Raw genomic sequence first — 19,286 nt, forward strand, 5'->3', positions numbered from 1 at the left:
CTTGTTACTTTGCGTATAAGTGACTCTGAATAGGTAATTATACTGACCCTGGCAGGGCTTCTTTATTAATTTTTACTTTTTCAGCATTACATCAAGTGGTGAATGGCTTTATGGGTCAGATTTTCAAATGCCCTTCACCTTACATACTTATTTACATCATAGCGTAATAAACCCATTCTGGTCAGAAAATGTCTAGCTGCCTCGTGAACCTCATACCTCCCTCTGGTAAAGCAGCCTGTGCAATGTCCTGCAAGTTTTCTCATAAAGCAGGCTTGATTCCTACTTAGATGAGCCTGAGACAGAGAAACAAACTAATCACTGAAGGCTTCAAGGGACAGCCCAAATTCTAGACATTAAAGAAATTAATACAAAGTCAGCTTGCATTGAGGTCAGAGAAAGAGTAAGAAGGTGGTGATTAGACCAGCCATCATGGGCTTCCCAAGGACAAATCATGCCTGATTAACCTGACCTTCAGCCAGAAGATTTTGTGGACAAGGGAGGGCAGTGGACATCCGTTAACTGGAGTTTAGGAAGTCTTTTGACATGTTTTTCAGTAATATCCTTATAGCCAAACTGGAGAGGTACAGACTGGATGGGTGGACTGCCAGGTGGGTAGAAAACTGTCTGAACCATCAGACTCAAAGTGTAGTCATCAGTGGTTTGAAGTCCAAGTGGTGACTCACCACTTGTGAGTGGTCTTGCTTAGGGGCTAACAGGAGTGCGATACTTTTTAAGATCTTTATGAAGCACTTGGACCTAGGGACAGAAGGCACCCTAGGCAAGGGTGCAGATGACACCAAAATGCACAGCATGGTCAACACAGAGGAGGGCAGGGCTACCTTTCAGAGGGATCTTGATAGGCTGCAGAAATGAACAGACCAAAAGCTGATGATGTTCATCAAGAAAAAATGCAAAGTACTATCCTTGGCGTGGACCAGCCCCATGCAGCAGTGCACTCTGGGGAACATCTGGCTGGAAAGCAGCTTTGCAGAAAAGGAACTGGGGAAGCCTGATGGACAGTGAGTTAAGGATGAGACAGCAGTGTGCTGTTGGAAGATTGAAGGCCAGCTGCATACAGGGCTGCATTAACAAGGACCCAGCCAGCAGATCAAGGGAAGTGATTATTCCCCATCATGTAACACTCTTCAGGCCACACTCGAATACCCTGTCCAGCTTTGATTTTCCCAGTTTATAGTGACAGATAAGGACAAAACAGGGAAAGTTCAGCAAAGGGCTACTAAAATGACTAGGGGCTGAAATCTTTTTAGGGAGAGGCTGAGGGAGCCAGCTTCGCTCAGCTTAGCTCTTCTCTAGAGAAGAGAAGACTAACACTCTAATTGTTGTCTTTAACCATACACAGGGAAAAGGGAAGTTATAAAAAAGGAGGAGCCAGACATATCTCAAAAGTGCACAGCAACAGGACAAGAGCTATACTTTTCATCAGAAGTTGCATCAAGGAAAATGCCAATTAAATACAAGGAGAAAAACCTCATGGTGAGAGTGGTTAAGCACGTGAGTACGTTTCCCAGAGAGGCTGTGGACTCTCAGTCCTTGGTAGTATTCAGAACTTGACTGGAGATGGCCCTGGGCAGCCTGATCTAACTTGAAGATAGCTTTGAGAAGGATATTGCATCAGACAGCCTCCAGAGGTCCTTTCCAACTTAAATTATTTTATGACTCTGTGTTTGCAAATCAAAAGAAGCTCGGTAGTTTTGTCTCATTAGAAAGGACAAGTGATATAAAAATCAAATTTAAAAAAAAAAACAGGTTTTTAAAACACAACCTCTTAGTGAAACCCAGAACCGTTTTCTTTCTTGTATGACATCTGAGAAAAATCAATGCCTAAAACTTGCATTCAGAACAGGCAATGTACTGAATTTTATTCTCAGAGAGTAGTCACCTTGATTGAGCAAGTGATGAAAACTGCTGGGTCCAAGATGCTCCTCAGCAGATTTTCTGGGAAGTGTCCCAATCCATGCACATTCACAGCCCAGATGTCCTCCCAGTGTAGGCACCACTAGACTTTTTTCCAAAGTCAAGCAGTATTTACTCTATTCTGCTGTTTTCCAGTGCAACATTCAGAAAAATTCTCATATGCCTTTGTTCACAATACAATAAGTTGTCCATACTGTGCCAGTATTGCGCCAGTATTGCCACATGGACTACATAAGTGGTAAAATACTCAAATAAAAGCAGACAGTGGAACTGGACACATTGAATATTATTGACCAATCCATCAGCCTTATTGTAAGACTATTGCAACTGCTACAAGAGAGGTTCGTTTAGTGTTTCTCCTACTTTGTCACCTTTACTGAACGTCCTAGTAATAGATGAAACATGGGTCTGAAATGCCTAGGGGTTGCCTGGGGCCCTTCAACTCTACATATTCAACTGTCCAGGAATACGCCCTAACTAAAGGCTATGAATTTCTTCTGGAGCAGGAGTGAAGGACACTTCCTGGTGAGGCTGTGCAAATCTGAAAAAAAATAAATTATGATATACCACTGGTGACTGTAAAAAAGTATGTGTGTCTGTATGTGTGTGAGAACAAGAGGGACTGTCTTGCTTAACAGAGCATTCAGTCAAGAACTGAAAACCTGAATTTCAAACACAGTGAGGTTTTACAGTGACAATCTCAGATATCTTTGTTAGGTGCCCAGTTCTGTTGCTGTTCAAATACCTCCTGGATAAATCCATTCAAGGTCTCAAAGAGGAGAAATGCTTCAGTTTGGGATGCTTGTTAAGCTTGGACATTAGTTAAGTACCAAGTACTTAATGGTGTGGACACAACTGTAGTGTTAGGAATGAACAGAGCTGCAATTCTGGGCATCTGGAGAATGTTAGAGGTCAAAATTAAGGTAACCACAGAGTTAAAAACATTTTACTTTAGATGGCAACTAAATGAAGAGTTTCCAGACCATGATGCCATATGTAGGCATCTAATTCAGCTTCAGTCCTACTTTGGGAATCTATGTGTTTTTTGGCACTGTATATTTTAATGTCCAATTTAATTTGGTCATGGAAACTGAACGGAAAAAGTGCTTTAAAAGTGCCATTTAAACTCCTTGGAAAAAAGATTTAACATTCACATAGGAAGTACTTTAAATAATTTCTTCGGGGATTTAAAGAAGAATATACATACCAAGGGGGATGGGGGAAGCTTAGCAGTATGCATAGGCAGAAAACCAGAAGCCTTGCTCAATCAAATGCCTTTGAGAGAGCAACATGCTGGTTTCACTTCCAGATGGGAAACCGAATCCATAACCTTATTAGGATCTAACCGCATTTTAAGTTCTGTTTGCAATGATCATGGATTAAGCTGATTATCTAAAAGATTGCAATAACTGCAGGCTTAAACAGACATTTATAAGTCTATTAACATCATTATAATTAGCTCTTTGTTCACTGATTACAAAATCATTCCAAAATAAGCTATGAAAATCATTTATATAGCTATTATCTTGTCATGTCTAACACTGTGTGACAATCCTGAACTTTAAGTGGATGCAACAAGGACCTTGTAAAATTTCTTTTTTCGTTCCTTGCATATTTATACATTTCCTATATGGTTTATATTCATACATATGATCTATACCTCACATATTGTAACATTGATAATATGGTAGGTCTTTTACAATTTATGTAGATCGTAGCCTATGACATCATTTAGTGACATACTGCAGTAAGCAGGACTTAAACCACCACAAATTCTGAATGGGTATTGGCAAATGAATGGTCTCATTTCTAAAAGTCTGCATATTTAGGTAGCTCCTGAACACAGTTTACTCCTTTTTTCTGGCATTGCTGCTTAAGAGTCCCATACACCCAAAAGGAAGCCATGGCCATGCCAGCCACGTCTCAATGGCCACGAACCCAGGACAAATTTAATCCTCCATGTACCCAGGAGGAGGGGTGCTGCTGGTGTTGCTGACAGCACCTCCCAGCAAGCCCTGCACTCTTCTGGGGAATGCTGTGGGGGCCATAGGACAGCTCATACCCAGAGTAACCCAGCCGCGTTTGCCTCAGCAGATCTGGTGGGATCATCTTCTGCCACTGCCAAGAGTTTTGATTCCTCAGCAGCATCTATGCCAGACCTACCATTTGTCTTGTGGTGTAACCCTGGCTTGAACACCATAGTCAAACTGCTCACCAGCCCCTTGTGACTCAGAAGCCATAACCCCTCTGAGCCAGGGTGCACAACTGGCACAGCAGGACAGCCACCACCCAGAGAGCTGCTGATCTGTGCCACCTCCTGCTTCCAACCTGTGTCATCCTCAACCACTACTAAGCTTTCAGCATAGTCCCCCCTCCCCAATAGTCACAAGACAAAGACACGAGGGAATGATTTGCAATTATACAGTCAGTCTTTTGATTTGAAACCTTCTCCTTCCTGCCCTGATTTAGAGCCACCAGAAATGAAGTAAAGTTAAACAGTGGAAATTAAAGTAATGTGTTAAAATTCAGAATGTATAGTTTCAATCCAAGCTTTCTATATGTTAATATATTCTATGTATTCCTGAGGTTTCTTTTCCTCCTGTTCCAGGTAAGTCTACCAACCCTCCCTGCTATATGCTCCAGCATGAGGCAGGCAGAGAGACCAATTACGACTCTTTCCAGGAAGAGCCATGGCCTCTGTGGTCCTCCCCTAGCTCTCCTTCAACACCAGGCAGCCTTCTCCACAGACATTTTTCAAGGAGCATCTTGGCACTACCCTGCTTTCAAGCCTGGCCTGGGTTACTACAGCCACTGCACTCCCAATTTTTTTGAGTTTATAACAGAGTTGATACTACTTGCCTGTAACATCTGTAAACATTAAAATACTTTCTTCGGTACTGAGATTTTGGGTTTGGTCATGGTGGCTACTACCATCTAAACTCTGTCAATTAATATCTTAAATCCCTTTCTTGGGCCTGAGCATTTTCATTATATGGGAGCTGCTACTTAGTGATGTGTTATCTCTGAGCATGGGATGTATGCTTTTTTTGAAATGCGCTATAGAATACAGGTGAGAACTGTCTTATGATACTTTTATGTATACAAAGATGCAGCAAGATGACATAAAACACTGCTAGCAATGTCAGCCACGGAAAAATGGCTAACTGGTATTGTCAGTCACAGCTAAATACAGAATTTAGTCTAAATCCAGGCTCATGATGGAATTTCCTGGGACCCAGCCTCCATGAGGTACCAGCATCTTTCTACAAGCATAACTTAATCAGATAAGAGTATATTAGCCTCATGCTTTCTCTTACCAGAAAGTGATTTGTAGCTCATATGAGCAGCAACAACTCCAACCTTTCTCTCGAACATTTTCCCACTAGCCAGATGCCACCCAGAAACCTCTCTTTGCCTTGCAGCAGGTAGCTCACAAGGGACTGCAGCTCACCTCAGCTCTACACAGATTGAAATCATATCTTCCTATTCTGTAGGACAGACAAAATCAAATACTTCATGTGGTTTATACAAGCACAACAGCTACAACATATATGTTGAAAGAGAACTGCTAAGAACCCACCTTACAATCCCCATTCTCATGCTAAGCCCTGGGAAGGACTGTGCAATCCACTAAATACATTAAAATATGTCTGATATGTGATAAAGGTCCATTTCAAAGTATTGTTGGTTTAAAAAATGTGAAGTCTAATCATTGCTACTAATTACATAAATGCATACAAAGAAGGCTACAAATTTCAAAGGGAAACTTTAAAGCTGAAAGTAGCCCACAAGAGTATGTGGTTAGAAAGAACAGCTGAGGTTTGAATCCCTTAATGTCTTTGAACTAAAGGATGAAAAGGAAATGATTCTGAAGTTCTGGTTCTTGTAAAACACTGTAGAGCTGCTGCTGAGGCTGTGAGCTGTAGCTGTGATCACACTGAAACTTGTCTTCCTCTTCATGTATCTTCCTTTAGTATAGTGGCTGAGGTCAAAAGGACAATGGGATTCAAAGAGAGGCTATGATTTATATACAAGATGTGAACACCATCAACCTCAGTTGAGAGAATGCATTCCAAAAAATAGTCTAAAAAGTTGTTACCCCCCACACTTGAGAGAATAAGGCCACCTCTGATTAGAAAGGTTATGAAGAAATTTCTGTGGTGGCAGGGAGCCTTGCACTTCTGAAGCATTTGGTAGCATATACATGCAGAGACAAGGTGATAAATTACTAGGATCTCCATCTAGATTGAGTATTGATATGCTGTGCCCCTGGTTTGAAAACAAAGGAGATGTCCACCAGCAAAGAGCATGAAGGAATGGTTGCATGGGCTCAGCCACAGCCTGCCTTAGGTTTCTGCTGTTTCAAAGGCCAACAACAGCTGCCAAGGGAAAGGTACAAGAAAGGAAGTATGCAGCCTTTTGTTTGTTTTTTTTTAAGTGCTAGGAATTACAGAGGGAGATAGTCTCACTGATTAGGTTTAGGCACCTAATTTAAATTCCTGGGTTAGAAGGGAGTCTCCCCAGGTTCCTGGATCCCCTGTGGACAGAGGTCTCCTCCACTCATGTGGTACTAAGCTGTAACTGAGGACAGCAACATCCTTACCATGAGATGTTCAGCCCAAGTTTCAGTACCATGCTATGGACCTCCTGTTCACATGATGACACCTGGACTCTGAAGTGGGACCCCTGAGTGCCATCACGCACAGCAAACACGGTGGGGCTCTGCCACCACCAAGGGCTGCACCAGATCGTGGGTCTTACAGCTGAATCCACGCATACAGACACCATGCTCTTCAGGTTGTTTCTTAAAAATTATCAGAAATATGAAAAATTACACATGCTGCCTGACTAAAGTTGTTTGACACCATGAAGACCATTCAAACTCTTGGAACGTATTAGTGGAAAGCTTTCTTCTTTACAGGGGGTGCTGACTGGCTGTACCTGATGGTGAGCAGATTTCAGTGACTAACTTAGCGTGGTTAATGGCTTCTGATCTATCAGAAAGAATAAGCACTTTAGCAGTGCTAAAGAAAGTAATAAAATAAGCTGCTTCTCATCACGCTGTCATTATATTTGAGCAGTATCTTCCCTATGTGGGAAAAATTGATGATAAAAGCATTCAAATTTTGACCAACTAATTGAATGGAAATTATGAACTGTGTTTGTGCTACTCAGATGTGTCCACTTTTTCCTTAAAGTAGAAAAGGATTCTAAGTTTATAATTTTTAGGTCATTAATTTAAAGTCCTAATCCAAGATGCCACAACATTTAATGAATGCCATTTTATAAGCCTAATCACTGAAATTTTGCTGGTTATTTTGTTTTAGAAGTCACTAGAAAACTTGATGACATATACTTTTACTTTTTATTTTATTTTTATTGAATTATAATGTTTTGCCAAGGCCTGCATTTTGCAGAGGTGTCACTGGGTCACTACAGTTTTCAACAGCTGCCAAGGCTCATTTTCATTGAAAAAAGAAAAAGAAATTAAGAAAACAGACCTTTTCAATTTAAAAAGGAGTGTTTTGACAGAATTCCTTTCCAAAGTGCTTGCATGGTTTCTTTTTTCATTCTAACCCAGAATAAAAACAAATTTTGAAACTTCAACATTTTGTTATGTACTGGAACTGCCGCCCACTGGCCAACTCCACTTTTTTATTGAATCCTCGTGTTCCAGCTAATAAGCACTTTGTACTGTTTGTTCCCAAGTCAGAGATGACAGAAAATCTGACTACTCTTTTGAATATAGGCATTTCCTATGGAGTTCATAGATGGGAGCAATCCCTCTGTGGACTGGACCACCAAAGTACAGTTTTGGAGTTTTCAAAAAAATCCCACAATTGGAAAAAAAAATACCTGAAAAAGAAAATAGTTCAGTAATGATAGTGTTTAATTACAATTTGCTTCATGTACTATTCTACTTGAGTATAAAGGTTTTAGCACGGTGGCAATATGTTTATAAAACCTAATTAAAACATGTATATAGGTGATATAAGTATACATAAATAAAATCATAATGTGTAACCTTTTAAAAACTTCTTAATTCCTCTAGAATCTCTAAAAAAGTTCCTTTCAAAATCTAAAGTCAAACTTGACTTTTTCTAACATGCATATAAACTGCACATACAAATTACCAAACTGCATCTCACCATTTGGGGTTTTGGTTTACAGATCTCTAGTTTGGGGACAGTTTAATAAACAAGGATTGGGAAATCCTAATTACGTCTGTATGCCATTTATGAAGTCAGTAGATCTACTTGTATAATGTTTGGCCTAATCATGCGAATTTCATTCTGCCCAAAGTATTACACTCATTTATATAACCACCCTCTTCATTTCCTGTTTCTGTATTCAGTGTAGAAATAATGAAGCTCTTGAGACTGCTTAGCTTGGACTCTTTCTTGTAATTGCCAATGAATGGCTTTGGTTATGTAGATTTTTCTGATATATATTTGCAGACAACTATAGCTCACTTCCATACTTGTATTATAGAGAGAATTTCTTGAAGTGACACATTTAGTTACCTGTAACATCATTTTTATCATCTTATTTGAACGGTGACAATACCAGCAAGAAAATTTTAAATTTCTTTTCTTGTTAATTTTATTTAGGAACTGTAATAAGCATGACTTTTGTAGAATCAAGGATGATAAACAGTGAGGACTTTAGACCAACAGGGATTAAATTGAAATAAAATGTGTCTTGTCAGAGTTAGGTACAAAAATCAATTTTAAAAATAATTGCACTAATATAATTTAACAATATAATAACAGTATCTTATAGCAAAACAGTGTAAATAACATTTAATTGAAAAAGTATGGTTTAAAAAAGCATTTAAAAATACAATAGCATATATCCCATATAAAGTATTAACTACAAGCGCTCTGAAGAAGTGAAATTCCATTATTCTAATGCATTGTTAAGTTTTATAAGAAAGTGTATAGTATTCACCAACTTCTCGAAGAGTCCAATTCAATGAAATATGCACTTGCATTTTATTTTCCATTTGTTTCATTGTCTGTAGTGTGTTACTTAATATGTTTACAGGCAAAAATATAAGCATGTATTGTAGTGAATCATGGCCAAAATGCTTGTGCTTTCCAGGATGCAGAATTTCTGTAAACAGAATAATGTAGCCCTAATGAAATGCCAATTTTTTTTCACATCCAGTTGGACAATTCATTCTCATATTTCCAAAATAAGATAGCATACCTTATGAAATCATATTTCCTTAATGTTTGTCATCCAGGAAACAGAAGGGCTGGACTTATTTGAATAAACACAGGTTTCTCATTTCCCTAATTATTAACTAATATTGTCCTCCCTCCATCATTACAAATTCATTTCTCAAATTGTAATTAAATGACTAATAAATATAATGTTTTGTACTTAGTAAAGGAAATAACTAGGCAGTTTCCTACATTTGATGCCATTCTCATCTATAAACATCATATGATCTCATGCTTCCTGATGCTGACATCAAAGCGTTCTTCGCAGCTGTACATGTGAACAAAGGGCAAAACTATGCAGAATTTTTGTGTGTGAAAAGTTTGATTGGCTAAACTTACAGCCAAAAAAATTGTTCAAAATGCCCTTAATAATTTTCCTCTGACAAAGAGGGAATGTGAAGGAGAGGGGGAGAGTCATAGTGAGGTCCTTCTGCAGTTGAAGAAACACCAAAACCCAGAATATTTGACCCAAAACTTTGCAAGCAGTCAAGATGAATTGTTACTGAAAAGTTTTCTGCATTTCTAATCAGTTGATTACCAGTGGGGAGTGAGATTACACCTTTTCTTCTTCTTTATATGAGCTGTTACAGGAATTCATACATACAAGAGAGGTCATTATGTGTCAACAGTAGTCGGGTATCTGTCAGCAGCTATTGTAGAAAGCTTCTATTCTAATGACAGAGGGGAAATGAAATTGTGTGCATAATCTGAAATGCTACTTCGTGGTAGTGTTAGTAGATGAAGAGTTGAAAGACATGAGTGCTATTGGTAGGCTCTTTTGTTTCCTTTATGTGGTTTGCAGGAGAACAAGAAATGCTGAGCTGATACTGGGAATCAGGTTCCGAACTTTCTTGAGGTCACATTAAAGACATTATAGACTTAGAAAGGATGGAGATTTTAAATTGTATTAAAAACTCTTTCTCAAACTAGGGAATAATAGAGGGTGTTTTGAAGGACTTTCTTTAATGTTGGCATTAAATGTTTTGAACCTTCTGGCAGTGACTATATTTGTACATTCAATTTCTGCAGAAAGTACTGTAAGCGCTAGTACAGAAAACTGTACAGCCTCAGATGCTGCTGTTCAGAAAATGACTGATCTACACATGAATGTACTATTTTAAGATATTTACATGTGCTTTTGTGTTCACATGAGTACATTAGAAATTTTCCTTTTGTGAACTGACTGTGAGGCAATGAGTATAAAAATATATTTAATGTAGTAAGATATAAAACAAAAAATACTCTCATTCAAGAAAAAAAAGAAATTTTCTCATCACTTAGGGGCCACTTTTCAGAAGTGAAATGAGGTACCATTTGAATGAGGTACCACACATTCCACCCACCTCCATGCAGGCAGGGTGGGAGGTCTGATGGGTGAAGGTCTAGCTTGTGTCCTGGATGCTCTACCCATGCTCACAGAGCTCTCTCTCAGGAGAACAGCAAGAGCTGGAGAGCCACAACAGCCCCCCACAGTTAAAGCTACTCCCTGGGATGTGCCTGGAAAGGAGCACCCATTTGCTTGGGCCAGGCACATCATGAGGCTGTGGAATTGAGCAGTGCAGAAAGCACATGGTTGGAGGTAATGGGACAGTTGAAATCTTTTCCCTACATGACCATCCTTGTGACAAGCCCAGGCAAGAGACTAATAGGGCACCTAATGCAACCAGCTACTGAGCTCTGAGATTTTATTTTCCCACACTATTAGCACAGATGAAAAAGGAATTGGATAAGCCGACCAACCAAAGAAAAAGCCCAAATCTGCAGGAAGTCTTTATATAATAAGAGACTATGGCTCATTCAGCAGTGCCTTCGGGAATTCATTGCCAGCAGGTTCTCTACATATTATTTACAAAGAAATTATTCTCCTAATAAGAAAACATTCAGACATAAAAAATCTGATTAAGAATAAAAAGCATAACATAATGGCCAAGGAAACCTCAGAACTGTCCTCTGTTTGTTGCAAAAAGAGCTGACATCTGTGAAAAGCTAAAAGTCTGACCTTGACATACTCTTGAGCTCAGTGCAATGGACTGCTGTTCCTGATCAGAAAAATTGGTTCAGGAGAATTAAAGGCTGTTATGATATGTTCCTTCTAACTTATTGTCAGAGAAGGGACAATTGAGGAAGGGAATAAGAGGATTCTTATGTCTGTGTCTTACAGGTGAAGTGCTAGGCAGAGATTTCTCAAGCTACTGCCAACTTGTGCTAGTAAATCTTCCCACAGTATAACAAAAGCCCAGTTTATATACACCTGCAACAAAGCCAACTTGTGCACTTCTGTGCCCAGTCTAATAAATTGGGGGGGTGGAGATTAGTAAGCCTTCGAAGAACAGTCACAGAGTCCCAAGATAATATCTAGACTATTGCAAATCAAAGGTGGCTTGCATGGAGAAAGGTTAGGTTTCTCTACACTTCCAATATAGATGCATCCAGAGAGAGTAAGAGCAGACGGGTTTCATTTGCAAACGAAATTCATCTCTTGGGTTGGAGAGGGAGTAACTCTCTGTAGTCAACTGAGGGAGATAGATGCTTCCAGCCCATGATTCACTTGACCTATTTCAGATTGCCTGTTTTAGGATGAAATTATTTGTTCCCAAGAAGTGCTTGATTTCCCTCTGAGCACAGTCTAAACAACAGCTTTAGAGGTAGATATTTTTGCTGGAAATGTCCAACATATGAAAAATGAACCCCACCATCTGCATCTTTCCAGAGTTTGCAGAGTTCTAATATGGGCTTTTGATGAAGGCAACAGACTGGGGTCTCAAAGAGACATGCTAGGAAGATGAAAAGAAAAAGTTTTAAGGATTGTTCTGACCATGGAAGAGAAGGGTTTATTTTATTTCAATTTTCAGTATCCCATCAAAGGTAGAGTCTTTTGGTCCCAGCAGAAAAGAAACATCCCTCATGACTGAAAGGGAAACTGAGTCTGCCAAAAAGCCATGCCAGAAACTGGAAGCCAGCAGATGCAGGTTACTGGAAGATGCTGGTGTAGGACCCAATGAATAAAAAAACTATTGAGGTTGTCCTATTGCCTCACATCCAAACTTATGCAAGTATTTCATTACTCTGTATTTTTGTCTAGTTGCAGGCTCCTGTTTCATGACTTCTTTGGACATGAGCACACAGCACTGTGGTCTATCAGCAGGGCTTCCCAGCTCAGGCTCTGCAAATGCAGCTGTATGGTGGCCAGCCCCCAGCGAGCAGAGCCACACAGTGCTTGCCTCCAGTCATTGGACATACAGCTCTGGTCTCTGCTGGCTGAAAGAGTCATGGCACCACACAGCTTTCCTGCAGGCCTTTTGTGGCCTGTTTTGAGAAATCTGCCGTGATTTTCAGAGTTGTAATGCAGTACAAAACCAAGCCAGTTTCATATAGTTTCAGGTTTCATTGCTAACCTTCCAGGCAACTCCCTGAGTAAGATGCGGACAAGCATTTCATGACCTTAATTTCCCATATGGTTGACTCATTATTCTACCTCCTGCAGTCAACTCTTGATTTCTTAATGTATTTTCCTTTCATCTTCTACTCGTGGCTGTCACGTTGGTTAGAAGATATTGCTGCTATTAACACTAGAAATACTGAGGTTGTAGCATTCCCTTTCTCAAGGAAACTGGGAAATTTTGAGGAATGATCAGTGTATCACATGTATGCACCATATTTTCTTATGTCCACAGTCATATGCATAAATAAGTAAATTACTTTCACCTCTCCTATTTACAAATTCCACTAAAAACATGCTAGAAATCTGCTTATATGTGGGTGGCTACATGTGCTCCCAAGTACATAATTTCAGGACAGCTGTAGTGACACCAGATGTACTTTGGTCCCTTGTGCCTTACATTTCACATCTTCCTCCTGAAGCACATGGAGCCACAGTCCCAGTTGCCACATGACACCAGCTTCCTTCCAATGCCCCCAGTCAGCGAGGACCAGTCAGCAGATAAGGATCAGCTGCTTCTTTAAGTCCCATCCTCATTTTGGGGCCATTCATATCATGTTAATTCCCCTCCAAACCAGCAGCATCCCCACTTTTCCTAGCAAAAAAGCATTACATTTGCTTACAGCTTCCACCATTATTTAGACCTGGTGTAATGACAGCACTTACTTAAAAGCCATAGCCACCAACAGGGACTCCCACATGCCAGACACTGCATTAAGCAGAAAAAAAGATGACCGCCCACCCAGAAAGGTTTACAGTGGCATCAGCCCAGGTTCCTGGCATGCTGGCTTCTCTCAGAGGGAAAATAAAATTACAATGGTCAGCTGTCATTTTTGTTAACAGATCATGAGATTGAAAAAGGTAAGAATTGTGTTCAGCTATTTTGTAGGCTTTAATTGGCCTCTTTGAGGAGAATAGCAGCATTAGAAACATTACAGGAATAGACAATGGATTCTCAGTCTGGGGGTCATGAAACCAGTCGTGTGGATCAACAACATTAACTAAAGAGGAAGAAGGGTCTTGAAGTTCTTCCCTCTACTTCTCCATAAGTAACTGATAATATGTCTAGTTCCCTGAAAGAAGACTCATAGTTCAGGATTTCCTCATAACAGTAGAAGTCACATTCCAGAAAAGTAACTAATAATCATGTCGTGAAGTAGAGCATTGATGTTACCTGGACTTCAAACTCTGTATGACTTCTGTAAAGCCAGTGAAAATTGTATTCCATGCATTACAGGAATTATTTGCAATCAAATTAAACAGGCAGTGAAAGGGTTTGAACAATGCAGTGTCAGGAACATGTATGTGCCTCAAACACATCAAACAGATTGCATGAGTGGAGTAGGAATGGTCATTAACTGGAAATAAGTGAGAAGAGTTCATCTCAAGAAAAAAAAAACCTCAGGAAGCTTTGAGAAAGGCCTGAGAGATAACAATAAATATACACCAGGGAGATTTTTCAGGCACGGTATTTATTCTAAAAGGTATGAGAAGGTTAAGAGATGGTATACAAATGATGCAGTAAAAGCTGAACAGAACAGGTCATAAACTTTTATGCAACATAATACTAGCCAGCTGCTCTGAAACGTACAATGTTTTCTGGAAGCAAAGACATTTTCTGCTGAAGCAAGTAACATTCATTTTGAAAAATGAGAATGACTATTGTTTTACTCAGCTATAAAACTTCCTGAGTCAGAATAAAATTGCTTAGAATTATTTTTTTTTTAACCTTAAGTATAACTGTGTACTATGAGACTTTTGAAGTATCATGCACTACACACTCCATGACCCAAAACACTAGATAAGAAGGAGGATATTTTTTTCTTGTAGGCTAATTCCTAAGTTTCTTTATCCTTTTTTCTCTTGCTAAGTGCCCTGTGAACTCAAGAAGTCTGATGGCCTGGTGGTGAATCATTATTCTTTGATTATGGCTTCATAATTATAGGGAATGACATAAGCTCATTGTGATGCAGACTTGGAAATTATTCAAAGAGGTTTTATCCTTTTTACTTATTCTTTTTATAGCTACTCAGATCCATTTTATAACTGTATTAAGGCACTCTGGGGCTTGCATTACCAAGCCATTATAACACTTCTCAAGTGACTGACAGTGCACTGCCTCTCACTTTCTGTCTTACAAAAAGGAAAACATTTTGAGCAGGTCACAGAGAGTATTCTTGGGTTTCTGTCTGTCTGTGGAAGTCCCACACATTTTGTAGCATGCCTTTCAAAGCAGGAATTTTGCAAAGTTACATATTCCATTCAATTTCAATATAGGATTTTTTTTTTCCCTAAAGTTTGGTCCAGGAAGCAAATTGAAGTCATCTAGTTCTTAGGAAATGGAATTTTAATGAAAAATCCAAGCACGCTAATGTCATGAACATGAGATCATTTTACACAGCTCTGCTGTGTAACATATATATTTTGGGGTGTTTTGTCTACCAGTGACAGGTGAAAAGCTGCACTAATTTTTCTGACTTGGCTGAACTGAAAGATAACAGAGTCTTAAATTTAAAGAGACTGTGAAATGAGGAAGAAAAAAGGGAGAGAGGAAAAGTAATCTAATGAAAATCTACATCTAATAGCATATAGTATATTAAACTTGGCCTACATGTTTGAGATATTACTGTAGTATGTAGAACAAATGTCTTGTTACCATAAAAAACCCATCATAAGTCCTTCCTACTCTTTGTTTCATCTCATGCTGGAAAATTCCTATGGATTTATGTTGGTTTGCATTTTGGAAATCTGGAAATTATCTGAAGATTTCTGCGTGCCTTCAGACATATTTATCTTTCTGTAGACTTCTATTTCTTTACTTCCAACCTTTCCAGTACCAGCCATTCCTAATATTGGCACAATTAACAATACCACAAGTGCAAGGAAATATGGAAAATCAACAGAGAAAACAAATCCTAGGCAACATACAAATGAAGCTATTGATGAGTTAAACATCAGTGAACCCACAGCTCCTGCTGTGTATGTGACGTAGCTCCCTACACCTAGCCACTGTGACATGAAAGAACAACAAACATCAGGGAACAAAGTATGGCTCGCTTTCCAGAGCAAGGCTACGTAATCTTTTCTTTGGTAGATGTAAGCGGAAAGATAGCACAACCAGACGTGTGCTAAGAAAGGAATTCTTTTTAAGACAGGTAACTCACTAAAGCAGCATACATGTTTGGATTGGATCATATGTATCTAGGTGTGGATGATAGGAAAACACCATGAACTTTCAATTACAATACCAACTTCCCAGAATCTAAATGAAGAATGATATTTACTATATGCATAGTGAATTAAGGTGCTGGATGAAATCATGCTCACCGGTAATTGCTTCTCTCACCAGGCAGTAGCTGGGTAACAGCAGGCCAACAACAAACATGAAAAATCCCAGGTTTACATAACAAGTCACTTTGATTTGTTTTGTGTTTTATCTGTAACAGATTTATTATGAGATTAATCAGTTGCTGTCTTCGCTAACACGCTATGGCACTGCATATCAGTCCTATGACTTGAAGGCCTCTTAAATACCTATATGAATGTAGCACTTATGTCCTGCTTGTGGCTCTGAAAATTGCACTTTTTGTGTCAGGACCATGAGGTTCAGATTTATGAGGGACTGCAGTGACCGTGCTTTTCTGGCAGTGCTGCTCATGGTGCTGTTCCCAGTGACAGTGCAGTGTCTGGCGGAGCAGCAGCAGCATGGTGCCTTCGTGCTCCCAGGGCTCTGCAAAGACCCCATGCCAGCAGAAGGGGAGCGGGGGACCCCCCAGCTCTGAGCACACCAGCAGCAAGCCCAGGGAAGGGCAGTGCTCCGGGGACTTGCTAAGGATGACAAGGCACTCATATGGCCCCACTCAACCCATCTCCACACAGAAACACTGTAGGGAGATCAGGAATATCTTGATGCTAACTCAGTTGTTTTCTTATACGTCACCAGCCATAGGTTAAGCTGTGCCTTAACTGCTGTCATGGGCTTTTCAAGCCTTGGACAGAGCTTTGACGTGTCAGATAAGTGCTGTTTCAAGCAAAAAGTGCTTTTTTTTTTTGGTACATAAGTAAAATCCTACGTGGTAAAAGGGAATTATTTTATATAAGGACACTGCAGCCCATACCAAAGTCATCACTGTAACCTGGTTATAAGGTATTTTATCATTCGGGTCTGGTCGGGCTCCTGTGCAAGGCATTTTCTTCTCTTTCCAATGATCTGATTCAGAAATAAAATCTCGGAGTGGAAGCAAGCTTTGGTCCAGTTGTGGCTATGCATAGAAACACAGCCATCAGCAATCAGATTTCACTGTCACACTTTAGCAAGCTACAGTTTCCTGGCTGAGCTGGGGTAACTCTGCTTTTGGATGCTCCCTGCCCCAGGCTGAGGTGAAGTAATTCAAATTAGCTCAGCCTCAGTGAAAATAAAGCCAAGCTCATATAAATTCCTGTGCATTGCCACAGACAAGGAGCATGCATGTGGACATGACCATGACACAGCAGACGTGCAGGAGTATGTCTGAGTGCAAGTCCTTACTCTTACAAACCAAATCACTATTAAACATCATATTATAAAGGAAGGTCCTTTACCAGACCTGCCTGGTCCTATTCCTCTTCCTGCCAGTTGCAAAATATTCATCAGCTTTATAGGAATGGCATCAGGTGCCTAACTGTCATTTAACTTGACTGCCATTTAACTTCACTTTAAGCTAAGCACTTAACCACTTTCATTGTGGTCAATTAAAGCTGAATATTCTGTTCTCAGAACCCTAAAGGGAGAGCTTGCTATTTTTGAAGGGTTTAGTAACCCTTGATAATTTAGTTGTCTAGGAAGGGATTACTAATGCAAATCTGATGGTGGGCTGATATATTATTGTTTTATTCACAGCATCTGGAATTAGTAACATGGGGCAAAAATGTTTTTAATTTAAAAATGATATTTTAGTTAAGCATACAGGGCAAAAGTTCAAATGATCGTACAACACAGATATGACCAGCCTTTTGACTGTGTGCTTTCTTGTGAGCAAATAATGGAAACAAACATTGTCTCAGACCAAATGCACTTGGAAGTGGCTGCCCTTGGGAATATAGTTATACTTTTAACAGCTCTGCTGGTGGATCTAACTTTCTGAAATGCAGCCACTGATAAAAATTGAGAACACCGAACATCTTCATTTCATTATGATTGGCACAAAAAAAGAATTTTGTTTAATCTCTCAAAGCACCCCATCACTGTGAATAAAAGAGGCTAGAAAGATCACTAGGATTTTGCATGAAGCTCTTCTTTATATGTAACATTGAAACCAAGAATGAAGGACAAAGCTGGTAATCTATATAAGCATGGTAATACATACACAGAAAGAACTCTTTACCCGCATAGTTAAAAATAAATTAATATTTCTATCAAATATAGTCATACAAGTATACTAAAATAGCAATTTAACAGTGAATCTTTAGTCTGTAGAGTTCCTCCCTTTCCATTTTCTCACTGGTTTCAGGGTTGTTTGGAATCTGAGTTTCCCTCATGAGTTGCTGCCCTGTGTACAGAGAGGCTCAACATTAATTTGCAGACTCTTATATTTAGATGACTCATTTTGATTAGTAAGATGAAGATTGTAAATCAGAATAACTCATGTCTTGCTAGGATGGCATGGTTGTGTATAGTAATAGAAGTCCACAGAGAGCGCTTTTCCATTAATTCATTCTCCTGTAATTTCCATTAATTCATAACTTTTTAATGTTTTTTACATACAGTCAGGAAAGTAAGAAAGAGGCGAGATGGAGTGGGAGGAAGGATGCATGCCCAGCTCCATATACACCAAGAAAGCAAATAATATTTTGGAAGGCATATGTCATTCTTCATTGAGTAGTGCCATCTTTAATGTCTTTCTCTCAACTTTTGGAATTTCTGACACTTTACAGTTATTTGATGATTACAGGAACACTCTTATTTGTAGCCTCTTTTAAACGGCCTTGCCTTTTCCATTTTATCTTCCCCATCTTCAGTTGTTTCACATATCACACGGGCTCTCCTACCAGCCAAGGAATGAATATGGCTGGATCCCAAACCCATTATCGAAATTCCTGAGTCACCCAGAAGGGTGGCTGCTGGGCAGGTCAAAGCTGTCCCTCTCCCAGGAGGCAGCAAGCTGCTGACGCCTTCTCCCGCAGACTGACAAGATCTCGTTTTCTAAAAGAGGAACATGTGTCTCCTGACTGCAGCATCATTTTTGCATTGGCTCCAAATACATTAATGTTTTCTCGTTCAAAAGCAATCACAATTTCCCTTTAAGAGAACTGTGCATAAAGCAGGGCCCTCCAAACTCAAAGGGGAGAATATGGATTCCTGAAGAATCTGGACTGGTTCCTAAGTTCCTGCTAATATATTTTCCCAAAAGACATCTGTTTCTATTTGTGCATTTGTTCAGATACTAAAAATAAAATTAGAATAGAGAGATTTTGGTGTTAAAATTGTAAGCGCAGATGTGCTGAAACTGCCACAGCCCTTTTAATGGTCATGCTTCAGAGAGAGATGCTGGGAGTGACTGATAGAGATCAACTTCATGCTGTGAGCATAATTTTGAGGTTTTGAACTTCCAATACATCAGAAGGCAGTGCCAGCCACTGAAATATGCTGCCATGTTTCTTAGCAGAGCTTCTAAAATTGTCACAGTATTTATTTTCAAGGTGTT

The sequence above is a fragment of the Haliaeetus albicilla genome, chromosome Z (assembly GCF_947461875.1).
Source record: "Haliaeetus albicilla chromosome Z, bHalAlb1.1, whole genome shotgun sequence".
NCBI lineage: Eukaryota > Metazoa > Chordata > Aves > Accipitriformes > Accipitridae > Haliaeetus > Haliaeetus albicilla.